The 20,377-nt window shown below is 32.0% G+C and overlaps 1 protein-coding gene across 2 annotated transcripts in view; it reads right to left on the minus strand.

The window, feature by feature from the left end:
* Positions 1 to 20,377, minus strand: part of LOC128229264 (uncharacterized) — a 53,077-nt gene that overhangs the window by 26,399 nt on the left and 6,301 nt on the right. Inside the window, exon 1 of one of the 2 annotated variants that reach the window (XM_052941077.1) lies at positions 2,319 to 2,452. The exons of the other annotated variant lie outside the window; for it this stretch is intronic. The gene's annotated coding sequence lies outside the window, so the exon portion shown is untranslated. Of the gene's footprint in view, positions 1 to 2,318; positions 2,453 to 20,377 lie in introns of those variants that run through there. 2 annotated transcript variants of the gene reach the window in all.

Below are 20,377 nucleotides of genomic sequence, written 5' to 3' on the forward strand. Positions count from 1 at the left end.
ACTTACTAACTGAAGTACCACATAGTTTACAATTAATTTAATTGTCGCAGGTTTTTGTATTTTTCCATTAAAATAGATTACTAGGTATGTCTACCAAGTAGAATTCATTCCTTATGCGTGATTGGCTAGTCGATGGTATCACTTGCTATCACCAAGTTAGGTTTATAGCATAAATATTCCAACCATTAAGAGAAAGCCTTCGTAGCACGGTTAGAATTCGGCCTCCGACTCGATTATTTTTTCACATGTTGGTATTTTTTTACAATTATGATATCAAAGAGTAAAACATTTTATTAAATAATTGTTCTGAGATTCGTTGCAAAAAAATATTATTTTTGGTGCCAATCTGGTGTACAGACCCTTTAACTAGCCAATTCAAATTATTACAAAAGCATATATAACCTTACAAATTTACCTTTACACTCACCTATTATTCAGTGTGTAACACTAGTTTGCGGAAGAAAGGCCAGCATTTCTTATAACTTGAAACATACTTTTCTAGTTTAATTAATACGTTGGAATAGCTATGTAAGTTTTTCGGGCCTTCAAAGAATAATTGCGATTTCTATCCATTTAAACCACGAATAAATGCATGCTTAACAAGAAAATGACGTTCAATGATATGGCTCCTATAAAACATAGAGAATATTGTGGATATTTTAAAACATCTGATTGCAGGGGATATTCATAACCAACTTGTAAAGAAATTGACACAAAACAGATTGGAACAAAATGTCTGCAGGAGATATTCCAAAACAGCTTGTAAAGAAAATTTGACATAAAACAGTGTGGAACAAAATGTGTGGCAAAGGCTAAAACGTTTGCATGACAAAACCGAATACATCACCAAGGCTTCCACAATAGATCATGTCTATAAAAATAGACGAGATTAAACCACAAGGAATCGAATATTAAACACGAAAGTTTATGGTAAATAGCGTTGAATGTGTCCATCATAAGCGATATCACGTTTCGACGAGGTTGCACAGATCACCAAAATGACAATACTCCTTTTTTGCAATGGGATGTATGATATGATACTGTTTGTCACTGTCCTAGTGGCAAAGCTTTAACGGTGTACATTAAAAAAGCAAATTAGCTAAAAAAATCAATACATATAAAACAAGACTGCATTTAATTAGAATAATGAGTTATTGGAAATGATAATATTTTTTCAAACGTTTTCTTTAAGCTGAACTTGCTCAAACATTTGCGTTCGTTATAATTCATTGCAATGAAACTAAATTTACATTAATACCCCAGGCATAAATAATCTGCTACATGTCAAATGAAAACCAAAAAGCGTTGTCCTGACTCATTATCTGGAAAACGACCCGTCTTCAAGCAAATACGACTGAGCTTCGACAGTGGGAGTAATTGAATACCCATCTATCATGAATCAAGTGTAGTTTTTAATCCATCGGTCATACATTACATACATGTATTCTGATCATTTTGGACGTTTCATTTAGTAAATGGCGACCATTGTAAATTGGTCAATGTATCACATGTTTCATTTAATTGTCTTGTGCGTGGAAATTTGTACAATAATTAAAGTATATTGCTGAATATGAATATTAAAAATGTTTGCAGTTAATCATTGGTTAATAATGAAATAAAAAAAACTTGGATAAATATTTCTTCTCAAACTAAAGTAGGAATGACAGTATACGTCACCGGCGATCAAAGCTGCGCGTGAGGGACATACAATACATCTACAAAATTAAGTTTAAAAGAAAACAAAGACAAACAAATATGTTTATTTCAGTCTTAGAACGTATTTTATTTTGCTACAGCCACGAGTGAAAATATAGTTTTGAAATATTTTAGTTATAAATAAAATTTTAATTGCAGTCCAGTTTTAAGAATAAATAAATACAATATCAACGTTGCTCTTATTTCAAGTTTTTAAAACTGGATGTAGAAACATACAATTAAGCTCAATGATAACTGTCAAGATATTATTTAAAAAGGTATCTGTTGTAAAAAAAAAGAGATTCACATCGAACCATTTACAATTATGTTTTATTTCGTTGCCTGGTGCCTAAATATGATTTGAAAGGTCATTCATTCTGATAACATGTATGTAAAATAAATGTCCAAATAAAGAGTTTTCATTGTTTCCAATATTTGTCTCGGTATAGTGTTTACACATTCTTTTCTACTTATACACACCTTACAAATGATACCAACATAGTAAGAGGTCACCGGACTTCCAACTTGAACATTATAGTAAACTGGATATAATATAAAAAAAATCCTGATCTAAAATACGCAAGTATTTGTTACATAAATTTCAACACAATATTATGTCTTACCGTTCAATCACTCTTTCCTCGAGAAATCTGTCTTTTTCAGATTATATGTTACTAAATTTTTAACCAATAAAATACTAGCCTGAATAAAAATAAAGCATTGAGAACAATTCTGAAAATGAGCGGACTCCAGTGAGCTTCCAACTTGCGGACACTATCAGAAGTAATCGGAATCCCGATATTCGCAGTGGGTTTACAAATCGGCCTATACTGAGGGTGTATCCCTTGAGTCACTGGGATCCTTCAGGGATACTCCCAAATGAGTTGAAAGGTCCCTCTCTCTAAACTAAGGAGTTCTTTCGAAGATATTTGTAAGCAATTCTTTATATCTTCTCCTAATCTCTATATTTTAGTATTGGCTTTAATAGCAGTCTTTGTCTGTTTTTCAATGAAAAAAACATGTTATATGGTGTAAAAGAGTTCTGAAATTCTTCAGATTTGTATATTTACTATATTTAGAAGTCTGATAAATAATATCAAGATATTCACAAAATGATTTGAATTCCCCATACTTACAAACAGCACTTAGAGTAACAGTTAAGATGGTCATTTGCTTAACAGAAACGGAAATGAACAACTTCCGACCACCATTAAAGTGAAAGAGTCAAAACTTTTGAAGTTGTAATCGTTGAAGTGCTGATTTTTCTTCTATTTCAACAAGATTTAGCAACCAAATACAAACAAGCAGTAAATATTCCAGCAGAAGCAATAGTAGTTTACAAATAAGTATCGAAAACATTTAATTTCATATCAGTAAAGATTTACTTACAAAGGTCTTACATATAACATAAAAGTACATACTTGTGCATTGTGGTTTGAACAAAGGTTCGTGAACATGTATGTAATGATTGACAATCACATGACTACCCTCATACTTTTTCAACGCCTAACAAATTGACATAGTACAATAGAAACACATGAACATAAACAGGAGGCGTTGTGTTCGGGTTAAAGGAGGCTTTGATTAATCGAATACATTGCCGTGAAGTAAATATCGTGTGACCTCATGTTAGAAATACAACCTACAAATGTGTTTATTTGCCATTTCTGTAAAGGGATGGAAATTTATTATTCTGGAGATCAAGTCATGCTAAATTTCAGAACTGTCCATCTCCTTCACCGCGTCTTTGCTAAATGAATGGATTACCTTAACAATAAAGTCCGTAATGTGATTTTCACGGATGGTATATCTTGTTTACCCAACAATACAACTCATCGCGAGGCGGGAAAAACATAAAATGTCCTAAAATGTTGAATATTCAGTCAAAACACGTCAAAGCTCAGATAGAAAGTAACGGTTAAGCACAAATGAATATTGTTTAGTTTAATACATTCCATACTGAAATTCTTATGAAATTTAAGGATTAATAAGTTAGTTAAATGATACTACATACTGTTATTTTGTTTTGTTTTTTGTTTAATTTTAAATAATTTCATTTGAATGAGGTGGCATAATGATAATAAAAGTATATAAATGTTATGTCACAACATATTGGAACGTTTCCATAAACCGCAATGACAGTATTACATACTAAAATTCGATAAACAAAACTATTTCGTAGGGGCGTAGTGTTCTGGGACAAATCACACAAAGTACGACCATTGTCAGTTACAAGAAACCAAACACAATTATGTCCGGGAGGCCGCGTTTAGTAAAAAACGCCGTGTTTAAGTGATCACATAATCTATTAGGGGAGCAGAACGAATTCCATCTGTTTGATACATTTATTCTCATATTTATAAACTGATTTTGAGGTTTCTTATCCTATATAGTCTAAAGACCGTTTTACAACATGCAAAACCCCCATTAAAGTAATCGTTTGTAAACAGCTCAACTCAACTTATTATGAAGAAATTTAAACACATATGAAAGTAGTGTATACATAAAAAAGTTATAACTAACGTTTTCCATCAAAGTACTGAACTTACTCCAAGAACTGTTGGAAAATATTATACTGTATTTTGACATATTGATGAGAGTGGCACATCTACATGATTCCATTAAATAGCTAACATTTTACGAAATTATTAAATGCACTTGGCATAATACGAAGATTGAAATAGGAGCATCGTTAAATGATTTGGCAGTCTTGGCCATAGGATTAGTGGTAGGATTAGGTGGATACGATATTAACAAAAGCACAAAGCAGAATTTACGTCCGCTACAAATATAGGAATCGAAAAAGCTAGTAAAAAGTGCGACATGAAAGTGTGTTTTTGCCTTATTACAGAGAGCGCCTAGAGGTCAGTATACAAGGTGAAATACACAAGATCAGCCATTATAACTGAAGAGTAACTTGTCCAGGCTGTTAATGAAATGTATACAAGATAGTATGTCACAAATACTGGGTAATGCGGTTGTCAAAATTCCATTTGCCTTTGACGTTACATTCACTGCAAGATTTATAAACAGTATCATCGTAAACTGCCATATAACTCTTTAAACAAATAATTATCCCGTACCGTCCAGATTTCCGTGCATACGGAATATCCCATATAACTTGCGTGCGGACAAATGCGGTTGGTGGAATTCAACTAAGAGGATACGTTATATTTACGTTTCACGCTTTCCAAAACTTCGTTTAGTTTATCCCTGTATCACAATTCCATGCTTCATATAATGTACGCTGCATAGTATGTCAACACAATATTTTCTCACTTTTTACATACTCTCTTATGCATATAGCGATTTTTTCTCTTAAAAGACCTCTTCTACTATCGTCCCAGCTCATGTACTTCCTGAACGTTTTGTGATTCATCCACTGGCTGTCAGAATCTGAAACCTATATATATTATTTCTTCGATGAAATATAATTCGTTTTAGAGAGTAGTCGCAGTTTATATTGCGACAAAAGATTCCTCGGGGAGTTTGAACCTTGTTACTCATTTATTTCGCATGCACCTATTTTATTACTTCTCTCTCAGTAAGATGTTGTCTAAATATTTCACGTTTCATTTAATGTCTCATGTACGAAAAAATATATGTTATGTTATAAAGATATAAACATCTTTGATTCTACTATGCCATTCTGCTAAATCTTCCTTGTTTCTTTTCCCATTAACACAGAATCTAGGTCTAATTTGGGAAGAAAATTCAAAAGAAGAAACATAATGAGTCAAGCAGGAATTTATCAAATCTATGCTGCTTGGCTCTATTTTAGTAGAAAGAATTGTGCATGGTGTCATTTCGTTACTTGGCGTGAATGAAATTACTTCGTGGATCGTTATTAATTATATGTCTTAATATAAAATTGGAAAAAAACCGTTCCGTTGACTAGTTTAACACATTTATTGTAAAGTGTAATACCTCCGTGATGAAATTGTATACGTTTTTGTATCATAGACATTGTCAGATTGCTTTAATATAAGACATTCTTCGAAATAAACAACGTTAAGGGGAAAGTGAAATAACTTAACAATTAACTACCATTTACAAGTCATATATCTAGCTGATTTATGTAAACATGCCACAGGCTTTAGAACGAGTTTCATTACGAGTATATGATATTAACGTAATTATAGCGTCCATAAATCTTACACTATGAGCTTTCTTCAACGTCAATTGAATGGAATATAAACAATTAAACTTAAATTTAGTGTCCTGTGGATATTTACGGGAATGGCTTATTATAATCTTCTTAATTTGACCTGACAGCCTAGATAAAATATTATCTCTTATTTGTCGGGGAAAGCAACTTCTGGGCAATAAAATGGGACTGCAACTAAGTAAGTGTTTAACCACAAAAAAGAATGCAAGCGTTATGCATACACAAATTCAAATAAAATGGTTTAATCAATGACATGCAGATTAAATATGACAGGAACACTGCCAACCCTGTAAACATATGCTTCCACAACGCCCTCAACTATCCATTTAACGCTCAAACATCCCTTTGTTGATTAGAATAAATCATAGTACCTTCACATCATTGATGTCGCCATTATTTGCACAACAAGCATTAATCATATCTAGCCTTATGTGATACCAAACGGTAATTTGATGACAAATGATTTCCTCTTTCCATCGACTATTAACTATTCAAAATCGAAATATTTACTTCAACTGGAATGTTCTTTATTTAATTGTCTTCATTATTATTATTATTAAGTACAAAGGAACGGCTACAATTGAACCCATTTGCCAAACAGGTTTGTATCCGAAAGCAAACCATTTTAATAGTGTATGTCCGCTCTTTAAGAGATTATCCAGTTGTTAATGAATGAATGCAAATACTCACATCAGACATAGAAATTATCATTATATATGACTATTTTGAATTATTCATACATATCTTGCTTAGTTTTCACATTCTATATTTCAATTTTCGATAAAGAAAACGAAAAAATAAGTATTGGAGATAAGTATCCACTTGACACCTATACGGATTCGTTGATACGGTACGACACAGGTACAAATCCACTGACAGTGATCTTAAAACATACAAAATCGAATGTATGTTGGTAATATTTTGTTCCATTACTCATACCCCTTTGAAACTTGCCAATGTTACTGTACTAAACGATGTCTAATTGTGACTGGTAACCCTTTTTCCATAAATGGCCCAACGATAAAATCAAATAAGTAGCAATATAATACATACATTTTACAACAATTTCAATAATTCGTCAACAAATAAATGGATTAGCTGTCTACTAACTTCGAAAATATGTTAAACGGGAGACAGTAGGAGGCTGAATGTCCGATCACTGGGTTTAATCCACAATAAATTTTTATATGTTGTGGCAGTTCAAGGCGGTTTATTCAATTTATATTGATAAAAAATAATATTATCTGGTTATGTAGATGTATGACTTAATATAAACGCAATCAATCCCCCATAAGATTCGCATGCAAGGTGAACGCGACTTTCGCTGACCTTTAAACCGAGCATTTATCAGTAAAGCAATTGGATGTATATGTGGTCTGTTTAGGTGTTTGTAGTGTTTGAATGTGGTGCTTGTACGTTTGTGTCTCTAGTTCTTTGTTGTTAAGGCCCTTGCTTAGTGCATTTAAACAACATTTATATTTGAATTGTTGACTACTGGACTTGTCCATGTATATTTCATTGTATTTTTGCTATTTTTGCTTTTTTATATGTCTCCCATAAAATCATATCCATTATGTGTTTGGCTACTTTTCTAAACCCTTTAACCTAAACAAGAAACCGAAAAGAAATGATTATCGCCGACACACCCGATAATACATTTCAATGATCTTCGAAATTGGTCACATGAGGATGATTATATAAAACGTGTTAAAGATTGTTGAGCCGAAGAAACGGAACAGCAATACATCAAAATAGCCTGGTGACACCATATTTTTTTCTCATTATTTCCTTCTATTTGTTATGTTTTTATTTCGCTTTATCTTCTTTGTGTGTTTGAAGTAACTAGCAATGTAAATTGTACATATTCCAGCCCTATAATATCATAGCCGCTAGTCACCGCAAGTGTTCGAAAGTTTGGATCAAAACTGCAGACACATTTTTTCCAGGTGCGTCTTTAAATTATTTTATTTATAGATAAAAACTAATAAGTTTGCGTTTCCATGCAGCTATTATTTGCGGGATGAATACAGCCATTTATTATAAACTATAACTAGGATGATTACAATATTGATAAGTAATAAATATTTTAGTGTTTCTCAATCTAAAGGCTTTTTTTTTATTTTCACTCATTATGGACTTGTAGGAAGCACGGCTGGTCTAGATCATTGATTCATGCATGGTTGTGTTCGGTTTATCAGAAAATACATGAATTATATGATATGGGCCTTTAAATACGAGAGATGGTTTGTATTTTTTTACATATCTGATTGCAGGGACACTCCAATACCACTTGTAAAGAACATTTGACATAAAACAGAGTAGAACAAAATGTGTCGCAAAGGTCAAATTGTTTGCACACTAAACCAACGAAAACACTCAGGCTATGACAATACATCTTTTTTTTCAAAAAAAGACAAGAAACAAACTACAGGAAATAGATTAGTATATGTACTTCATAAACTATTCATCGTTTCGATGTTACACGAAAGAGCATACGTGTTTTTCCATACTAGGCCGATTTTTAATGGGCGCTTCATCCCAATTTTATATACGTCTTTGTCAGTTGTCTCTTATACCAAAAACGCACTTGTACATAAGAGAAATCGCAAAGAGTTTTAATTGTATTTTATAAGTTGGTTATCAAATGAGTAAATGGAATCTGATAAAAAATGCTTTCCGTAAAATATGTTGTTTTATCAGTAAAATACCAGCATACAGAGGAGGAAAATATCCACTTAAAGAAGTACTTCTAAAATCATGTTAAGGCCCTTGCTTAGTGCATTTAAACAACATTTATATTTGAATTGTTGACTACTGGACTTGTCCATGTATAATTCATTGTATTTTTGCTATTTTTGCTTTTTTATATGTCTCCCATAAAATCATATCCATTATGTGTTTGGCTACTTTTCTAAACCCTTTAACCTAAACAAGAAACCGAAAAGAAATGATTATCGCCGACACACCCGATAATACATTTCAATGATCTTCGAAATTGGTCACATGAGGATGATTATATAAAACGTGTTAAAGATTGTTGAGCCGAAGAAACGGAACAGCAATACATCAAAATAGCCTGACACCATATTTTTTTCTCATTATTTCCTTCTATTTGTTATATTTTTATTTCGCTTTATCTTCTTTGTGTGTTTGAAGTAACTAGCAATGTAAATTGTACATATTCCAGCCCTATAATATCATAGCCGCTAGTCACCGCAAGTGTTCGAAAGTTTGGATCAAAACTGCAGACACATTTTTTCAAGGTGCGTCTTTAAATTATTTTATTTATAGATAAAAACTAATAAGTTTGCGTTTCCATGCAGCTATTATTTGCGGGAGGAATACAGCCATTTATTATAAACTATAACTAGGATGATTACAATATTGATAAGTAATAAATATTCTAGTGTTTCTCAACCTAAAGGCTTTTTTTTATTTTCACTCATTATGGACTTGTAGGAAGCACAGCTGGTCTAGATCATTGATTCATGCATGGTTGTGTTCGGTTAATCAGAAAATACATGAATTATATGATATGGGCCTTTAAATACGAGAGATGGTTTGTATTTTTTTACATATCTGATTGCAGGGACACTCCAATACCACTTGTAAAGAACATTTGACATAAAACAGAGTAGAACAAAATGTGTCGCAAAGGTCAAATTGTTTGCACACTAAACCAACGAAAACACTCAGGCTATGACAATACATCTTTTTTTTCAAAAAAAGACAAGAAACAAACTACAGGAAATAGATTAGTATATGTACTTCATAAACTATTCATCGTTTCGATGTTACACGAAAGAGCATACGTGTTTTTCCATACTAGGCCGATTTTTAATGGGCGCTTCATCCCAATTTTATATACGTCTTTGTCAGTTGTCTCTTATACCAAAAACGCACTTGTACATAAGAGAAATCGCAAAGAGTTTTAATTGTATTTTATAAGTTGGTTATCAAATGAGTAAATGGAATCTGATAAAAAATGCTTTCCGTAAAATATGTTGTTTTATCAGTAAAATACCAGCATACAGAGGAGGAAAATATCCACTTAAAGAAGTACTTCTAAAATCATGTTAAGGCCCTTGCTTAGTGCATTTAAACAACATTTATATTTGAATTGTTGACTACTGGACTTGTCCATGTATAATTCATTGTATTTTTGCTATTTTTGCTTTTTTATATGTCTCCCATAAAATCATATCCATTATGTGTTTGGCTACTTTTCTAAACCCTTTAACCTAAACAAGAAACCGAAAAGAAATGATTATCGCCGACACACCCGATAATACATTTCAATGATCTTCGAAATTGGTCACATGAGGATGATTATATAAAACGTGTTAAAGATTGTTGAGCCGAAGAAACGGAACAGCAATACATCAAAATAGCCTGACACCATATTTTTTTCTCATTATTTCCTTCTATTTGTTATATTTTTATTTCGCTTTATCTTCTTTGTGTGTTTGAAGTAACTAGCAATGTAAATTGTACATATTCCAGCCCTATAATATCATAGCCGCTAGTCACCGCAAGTGTTCGAAAGTTTGGATCAAAACTGCAGACACATTTTTTCAAGGTGCGTCTTTAAATTATTTTATTTATAGATAAAAACTAATAAGTTTGCGTTTCCATGCAGCTATTATTTGCGGGAGGAATACAGCCATTTATTATAAACTATAACTAGGATGATTACAATATTGATAAGTAATAAATATTCTAGTGTTTCTCAACCTAAAGGCTTTTTTTTATTTTCACTCATTATGGACTTGTAGGAAGCACAGCTGGTCTAGATCATTGATTCATGCATGGTTGTGTTCGGTTAATCAGAAAATACATGAATTATATGATATGGGCCTTTAAATACGAGAGATGGTTTGTATTTTTTTACATATCTGATTGCAGGGACACTCCAATACCACTTGTAAAGAACATTTGACATAAAACAGAGTAGAACAAAATGTGTCGCAAAGGTCAAATTGTTTGCACACTAAACCAACGAAAACACTCAGGCTATGACAATACATCTTTTTTTTCAAAAAAAGACAAGAAACAAACTACAGGAAATAGATTAGTATATGTACTTCATAAACTATTCATCGTTTCGATGTTACACGAAAGAGCATACGTGTTTTTCCATACTAGGCCGATTTTTAATGGGCGCTTCATCCCAATTTTATATACGTCTTTGTCAGTTGTCTCTTATACCAAAAACGCACTTGTACATAAGAGAAATCGCAAAGAGTTTTAATTGTATTTTATAAGTTGGTTATCAAATGAGTAAATGGAATCTGATAAAAAATGCTTTCCGTAAAATATGTTGTTTTATCAGTAAAATACCAGCATACAGAGGAGGAAAATATCCACTTAAAGAAGTACTTCTAAAATCAAATGTAGTTTTTGTATCGAAACTGAATACCATAATACTAAAACAGCAAACTGTGTAATAACTAAAAATTTAAATTTTAAACAAGTTTTATTTACCGATAAACTTATATTACTTTACTATTTATATTGATAAATAAACTAAAATTGCCAACCAAAAATAGACTGATTCATATCAAAAGTCAACAAGGAAGCGTCGTCTTCCCTCTTTACCTGGAAAATGACTCTACAAGGGAATCAGATCGATTCTCTAACAATATTTATGCGAAAAACTACAGAAACAAGCTCACTAGCAAAAAGTATAAACATAAACCAGGTTTAAAGGCACTGGGTAAACGCCAAAGACATAGAACATAAAAACAAAAAAATCACAAACAAGAAACATGGAAGAACAGCACAAAACTCCACAAACAGCACAGTGCTTACATACTTTATATAAAAAACTAGGTATGTTTATCAAGGATTGTTAGGTACCGCCTTGGAACGGTCAGTACAATGTAAATTTACTGTGGGTTTAAACCAGTTTAAGTGCACAAACCTCATCATGAATCACTTTAATTTTTAATCCATTTTGAAACAACATTTGTTTCATTTCCACTGTTGACGTTTTAAATGTTTCATTAAGTAAATGGCGACCAGTTTTAAGCCATGTTCAATTGAATTTGTCTGCTGCATTAACTGTTAATTTAAAACATCATTGCATCAATACAATATGGTCTTATATGAATGATTCTAAAACGGTTGCACTGAAAGATCAGTATTTTTCAGTATATTTTAAATAGTTCCAAGCACTGTGGCAATAAAAACACAACGTTTGGCATTTAAAAAGCATGAAAATACAATAACAATGTATTTTTCTACTAATCCTTTCAATTGATACCAACAGATGTAACAAGTCACCAGATATCCAAATGCGCATTATTGTACATTAGATAGCTTATAATACAAGCTCTTCGTTCCTGATCTAAATTTATTAAAAGAGTATTAAATGAATTGAAATTAATCTTAATATAATGTTTTACCGTTCATTCACTCAACCATCGTGTATAATCGGCAGTCCATCTTTTTTCGGTTTTATATTATAAAATGTAACCATTAAAATTCCTTACATTAATATCTAATAAAGCATTGATAACATGGATGAAAATGAACAAAATCCAGTAAGCTTCCAGCGTGCGGACACAGTCTGAAGTAATCGGAATATAGATGTTCGCAGTGGCTTAATAAATCGGCTAATACTAAAGCGGTTTTAATGGGTCAATGTCAACTTATTACAGGGGATGATACAAACCATATTACCAAGGAATTTTATAGGGACATTACCAGTTGCAAGTGTCCTTTCCTAAAATCAGGAATTCTTTCGAAAATTTGTCAAGTTGACTTTATTTTCTCCTAAATTCTATGCATTAGCATGAGCAGTCTTTTCTCGTTTTGCAAAATGAAACATGACATATGGTGTAAAAGCGCTCTGAATTTTTTCAGGTTTGTATTTTAAGAGTATAATATGTAACATAAATTCACACAACGCTCTTCGTCCTTATCATATAGTTATGAGGAAGAAAGATGTGTATGAAACACAAGAAGTACGCAACAGAGTTTCATAGTAAGCTGTTTTGGTAATTTTCGCATTATTTTGAATGCCTTTGAGGTTACAACATAATGTATGCAGATCTGCTTTCATCAAAAATATAAAGAATAAAATACAAATGTATAGAATGCAGATCAAATTCAACTACAAAACTTTTTAAACCGGAAGGTGACATGCAAAACCAATTTAACCTACTTTACGAAATAATCCGTAAATAAAATAGTTTTGGGATTGTGATATTATTTCTGCTTGAATCCATGATGTTTAACGCTGCTTATATAAATTATTAAAATCGATTTTCAAAATCGAGCGTTCATACTCTATAACCGAACAAAAAGAGATTATAATCCTCATATTCAAATTTTGTGTTGGTTTATAAAAATAAATGTACAAGTAAGTCCACCTTACTGATCGCCAGTTTCACAACTTATAGCGAAAATAATCTTTGCAACATTTGATTGATTTCGTTTCATGAAAATATAGTCAACACATTTGAAAAAAGCGATGACATCATTACACTGATACGGCAAAAAATAGCCAGTTGTTATCATCGAAGAATCAAAAAAATAAAATCGTTTAATGTAACAATTTAACTGAGACACACACTTACTAGCGATAGATATTCTAGCAGCAGCAACGTAATGTTGATGATATCTTTACAAATAAGAATCAGAAACTTTTTTTTATTTCAGTAAACATTTACTTACACAGGTCTTACATATTTCTTGTTCGTCATTTTGCAAATTTTGTGAAAATGCATTTATCAATAAACAATGACATGACTTTCGGACCACCGTTCAATGCATTTCATCAACGTCTAACATCTGGAAACAGTGACACTTAATGTGAGTAACCTTTGATTTATCGAGTACATTTAGCCTTGAAGTAAATTGGTGGTGTCCTCATTTTACACAAAAAGAACCAACACATGTGCTCATTTGCCAGTTTTGTACATTGGATAAAATGTTATTATTCGCGAGATCAAGTCATGCTAAATTGCAGTGCTGTTCATCTCCTTTACCGCGTCTTCGCTAAATGAAGGGATTATCTTAACAATAAAATCAGTAACGTGATTTGCGCGAATGATAAAACCTATTTACCTTACAATTCAACTTATCGCGCGCGGAAGGATATGTCCTAAATGAGTTGAATATTCAGTAAATGAACGGATAAGCTCATTTAAAGGGTAACCTTTAAGTACAAATAAATATATTTTAGTTCAATAGAGTACACGTTTGAAGTTTTATGTTTGTGTTTTGATTATTACTGAGTTAACTGTCATTCCATACTGCTGTTTTTATGTTTTTAATCTTAGGAAAAAAATCTTTGAATGACGTGGCATACCGATTTATTCATTACGAAACATCAAAAGTCTAAATGATAATATACTGTATCACAACATATTTGCACGATTTCTTTAACCAAAAATGACCGACATACTCAAAGAAACACTAAGGATATAATTGCTGTAATTCGAACAGCATTTCATATTGAAATTCGATAAAAAAAATATTCGTATGACCGAACGTTTTAAGAATATCCTAAAGGAAATAAAAATAAACAAATCGGTGTTATTTGGACGGCTTTCGATAAAACCGGGACCGCCATTCACCGTACCTTTAACCTTTAGTAAAGCCTTTGAGTATTAATAAATTGTAGGTGTCCGTAAATGCCAATTTAATGTATTGGATAATACTTTTTTATCCTAAAAACAAGACGCCAATGCGGCAACGCCGTATTAAAGCCGGATTTTTTTGGACAATGCAATTTTGCAAACCTAGGATATGAGCTTGTAACCTAGAATTTGAAATAAAAAGACCCATATTTATACTGATCGGATATATCGTTCATACAAATAACCTTATGAACAGAAACTATTTCATTTGTATGAGGAAAAAATGAACATTTTAAAAATACATCAGTTTTTCCAATAAGATCTGTCCCAGAGACCTAGTTTTTGACCCTAGATGACACCCTTAATATTCTAAGATTTCATGTACACAAATATTTTTAAAGTTAATTTAATTTTTTGAAAAATATGGATAGATATGAAATTCATGATGGGATGTGTGTTTATAAAATAGCAATTGAATTTAGTTGTTAACTGATATTAATAGGTAAACCGTTTGGTAAGCATAGAATTTTTTATGACATCTGGAAAATATTTCCTAAGATTTGACCTAGTGACCTAGTTTTTGATCTGAGGTGACCCATATTCACAAATGTTTAAGACAACATGTAAATAAATATTCTGACCAAGTTTCATTAAGATTTGACAAAAAATAATGAATGTTTATGACCGTGGAATTCTTTCTCCTAAGATTTGACCTTGTGACCTAGATTTTGACCGGGGATGATACATATTAAAGAACTTTCAAGATAGTATGCAGACAAATATTCTGACCAAGTTTCATAAAGATGTAACAAAAATTGTCGAATTTATGAAGTGGAAAGATTTTCCTAAGATTTGACCAAGTAACCTAGAATTTGACCCGGGATGACCGATATAAAAAATAAGCAAAATATTATGCAGACAAATATTCTGACCAAGTGTTAAGATTTGAAAAAAAAATGTTGAATTTATGACGTTGAAAAAGTTTTTCTAACATTTGACCTTGTGACCTAGATGATTCTCAAGCACTTCATACGTCATTGTTTCGTCACCCATTCACACAACAACTTACATTCGAATCGACTCAAAATATCCTCCTAAAACACTGATTTCGCTTCTTTTTAAAGTGCATCCTATTGGTCTCAACTTAAGCAGTTTGCAATATTTAAAGGCACATAATATTCACCAGGTTTAAGTTGTTTCTGGGCAAAACCCTCCAAAATCTATGCAGAAACAAAAACCTGGCAATTTGATGTATTCAAAGTACCCAGCTTAAAGCAATGCAACCTTTCATATAAAGGGGCTGTCTCACGTATGATAAAATAGCGGGAAAAAAAAGAAAATTGTCGAAAACTGTCATAAACTTGGCATCAATGTGTACAATGCATTGAAACTTACTAACTGAAGTACCACATAGTTACAATTTATTTAAGTTAAGCAGTTATTTCGTATTTTTCCATTAAAAACGGTTACTGGGTATGTCTACCAGGTAGAATTCATTCCTTATGCGTGATTGGTTAGTCGGTGTTATCACGTGATATTACCGAGGTAAGTGTATAGCTTAATTATGTCACATGATTAGAATAAGCCTTTTGTAGCGCAGTGAGTAAGAAGCTGGACTACAATTTTGGCGACGCGGGTTCGAACCCGGTCTCCGACACAATTTGTTTTTACATTTTGGCATTTTTTTTTTACAATTATGATATCAAAGCGTAACACTTTCTATTAGATAATTGTCCTGAGATTCGTTACAGAAAAAAAACTTTTTTTTTGGTGCCAATCTTTAACACAGTCCCTTTAACATACATGCTTTGCGTAAACGACTTTATTTGCGCGGGTGGATTATGATGAAATAGAAAAAAATCCATTTAGTTAAATAGTTAATTGCATTTATTGAAGAAAGTATCAATCTTACGTTTAGAAATCAAACACGTCTTTGTATTATACACAATTCTAAAATATAATGTCAAACGATGTCGAATTGCTTTGGGATTCGCGAGGCTAAGCGTTAACGTGACACTCTTACTCAAAATCAATACCTACACATATATTACAAACATAAATTTGGAGTGATAAATCTTAAAATTCAAGCTAAATAATGCATTTATGGAAAATATTTATTACTGATCACAAATTGGTAACAGTGTATTTTATAGCAGATCACCCAAAAATAGTAAATGATTGGTGAGTGCTAAAAGATCTAAAGTGATTTACTATAGTCTCATAGGGTAGAAATACTGTGTTTCCTTCACATTTCTTTCAAATTAAACTCGGAATCCTTCATAAAAATCATTGTTTTCGACATTTATCCATCCTTTCTGGTATATTGAAACCAATGCATTAATTGTGGTAAATCTAAGTTGGAGGTAATAATGCATCTATCTTATATATCTTAAAAAGCATATCACAAAAAAAACATATATGGATATTCAGCTGCTACCTGTATATTCCATATACTAAATCATATTTTCTATGATATGCTTTTTAACAATTTACTACCATTCGCCAGTCACATTTCCAGAAGATTCATATTACAATACCACAGCATAAGTATGGGCTTAATTATAGGATATTTATGTAATAGCGTCCATAAATCCTACATGATGAACTTTCCTTTCTTGCACTTAAAAGTGAATGTAAGTATAAAAAAATAAACATGAAATTAGTTTCGTTGTGATAATTGCGAGAATGGCAATTTATAATCTTCTATTTTTGACTTGAATGTCTAAATGAAACATTACCTTCCATTTATTGGAAAAAACACCCACTTGATTGAGCAAAAATGTTTGTCAACAAGTTAGTTTTTAACAACAATAATCCAAGTGTATTGCATACTCAATTACAAATATCAGGATTTTATCAATGACAGGCAGACTAAATAGGCATATTCTTGCATTATGCTCACAAACACCCTTTTAACACCGATGATTAGATTATGGCAAAACCTTAACATCATTGACGTAGCCATTATTAAATTGCACAACAAGTATTAATCGTCTATATTTGTTCATATCGATCATCATATGATACAAAACGGTAATGAGTGTGTCAAATGATTTCCTCTTCCAATAATTGTCTTAAATATCCAAATAAAAAAATATTTACTTTTGAAATGGACTTCATCTATTTGCCTTTATTAAGTGCATGGGAGAGGCTATGTTTAGGCACAAATCAATTGAACTCATTAGCCAGACTGGTTTGTCTCACAAACCAAAACAGTTGTATTACATGACCTTTGTTTAAGTATAGTTGTTAACGAACGAATATATAATCTCACATCTGACATATAAATGAAATGATCATTATATGAACATTATGTATAACTTATACATATCTTCCTCACTCTCTATATTTCAATTTTTGATAAAATTTAACGAATCAATAAGAATCGGAGATGTTTCAAAGATATACCGCATGCCTTTTATATCCACCTGTACCTTCTATAGTTTTAAAAAGCAAAAATGAAAATCACCGGTACATCCAATTCATGTAAATATTCGCCGAAATTGTTCACATGAGGGTGATTTATAAACCGTGTTCAAGTTTTCTTTCGGTTTTGGAAATTCTTTTCATAGCCAAAGAAACGGAACGGCAATACAACGGGATAGTATGTATGGTGATACAATATTTTTATCATCATTTCCTTTAATGTGTTTTTTACAAAACTCGTTACGAGCTTGACACAGACCATATTACCAAAGAATTCTAAAGGGACACCACCAGTTGAAATCAAGTATCGTATATTGAAGTTAGGAATTCCTTTGAAAATTTGTCAATTAGCCTTTTTCTCCTAAATACTATGTTTTAGTACGGGCTTTTATAGCAGTCGTTTTCTGTTTTGCAAAGAATTCAGAGGTATATGGTGTGAGAGAGCTCAGAATTTCCTCAGGTTAGTGTGTTAAGAGTCTAATATCTAACATTAAACATTCACAAAAATTAAAATCGTCCAAATCATATGGTTGAAATGTTATACTAATGATGTTAATGAAACACGTGAAGTACGCAACAGAGTTTCATAGTTAGCATGTTAAGGCAATTTCACCATTTTGTAATGCGTGAGAGGTAAAAATATCGTGCATGCAGATATGCCTTCATCCAAAATGTAAAGAATAAATTACAAATGTATAGAATTCAAACCAATGCAAAAACCTAATTCAACTATGAAACGTTTTAAACCGGAATATTTTTGCTTAAACGGATGGTGTCGGACGCTGCTCATTGTAGCATAAATATATTTTCTGCATGGATTTGCAAAATCGCATCGAGAGTCAAAACTCTATGAACGCACAAAAAGTGCTAATAATCCGTTTATTTAAGTTTTGTTGATTAAATTGATGTTAATATAAGATATATACTATCTGTTTTAAACAAATTTTAAATTAAAAGAACAAAACAAAATGGACAAGTAAGTTTACCTTACTCGCAGTTTCCAAATTCAATGCGGTTGAAATCTTTGCAACAAATGATTGATTGGTTCCATGAAAGAAGTCCATCTCCTTGACAAAAACGATATGATATAAACAACATGCGATGCGTCATCATCGGAGAAGCAAAACAACAATATATTCTCAACGGAATTCGATAATTAAATAGAGACTCAAATTTACTAGCGGTAAATATTTTAGCAAGAGCAACATATGCGGATCATAAGTTAACATATATGTATCAGAAACATTTCATCTCAGTAAAGATTTACTTACAAAGGTCTTACATATTACTAGTCCGTCATTGTGCAATGTGAACATGTATGTATAAATAAACAATGACATGTCGTTCGGACCATCGTTCAATACTTTTCATCAACGCCTAACATCTTGCATGGTTAAATAGTAACACTAAGCGTTAGTAGGCTTTGATTTATCGAGTACATTTTGCCGCGAAGAAAATTGCTTTTGACCTTATTTTAGAAAAAGAACCTACAAATGTGTTTATTTGCCAGTTTTGTAACAGAGGATGAAATGCTATTACACGCCATATTAAGTCATGCTTAATTGCAGTGCTGTTCATCTCCTTCACCGCGTCTTCGCTAAATGGAGGGATTACCTTAACAATAAAATCAGTAACGTGATTTTCTTGGATGGTAAAAACCTATTTACCTTACAATTCAACCCATCGCAGGCGGAAGGATATGCCCTAAATGAGTTGAATATTCAGTCAAAGAATGGAAAAGCTCATAAAGACAGTAGCGAAAAGCACAAATGAATCTAGTTTTAGTTCAATAGTGTTGAAAGTTTTTTAAAAAAATAAATAGAGGATATTTGTTTATTTCAGTGTAAGATCGTATTCTATTTCACGAGTGTCATGGAAAAACACATTTTCACGAGTGACGAAGCCACTTTTTGAAAAGGGTGTTATTAACGTCGCTACCCGTGGGGCGCCCCCGACGCAAAACTATAGATGTCAACTTTTCTATTTCCGGTTTGTTGAGAAAAAGTTCACTGCTATTCACTCTTAAAGTTTATTATTCGCTCGTTTTTTAATTCAAAGCTTTTATGAACAGTAATCAATGAAGTTTTATAAGTCCACATATGTTCCAAAAAATAACGAAAACAATGTTATTTTAATACTACGCAGCCATTTAATGAATGAAAATTTGGAAGGTCAAATGTGTCAGCAAAACAAATCCGGATAATCATTGGATTTTAAACATTTTTCTTAGTTTTAGACTGTGTTTCATGATACATGAATATTCAGTCATCTTACGGTCAGAGACAAGTCGGTTTCGCTTAAAAACAGGTTTGTTTTCCAGGTAAAGATTGAATGCTTCGCTAGTTTGTTAACAAATTTTGAGACGTGGGTGGGGTAAAAAGTATCAGATTATCTGTAAATTGTTGTGTGAATTTTCCGGAAGGCTCGTTTTACGTATTACAACGACAAACAGTTCAAAATACGTTTGAACGATGATATAAAATTATATTTATGTTCGAAC

Source organism: Mya arenaria, chromosome 3, assembly GCF_026914265.1.
Source record: "Mya arenaria isolate MELC-2E11 chromosome 3, ASM2691426v1".
Classification (NCBI taxonomy): Eukaryota; Metazoa; Mollusca; class Bivalvia; order Myida; family Myidae; genus Mya; species Mya arenaria.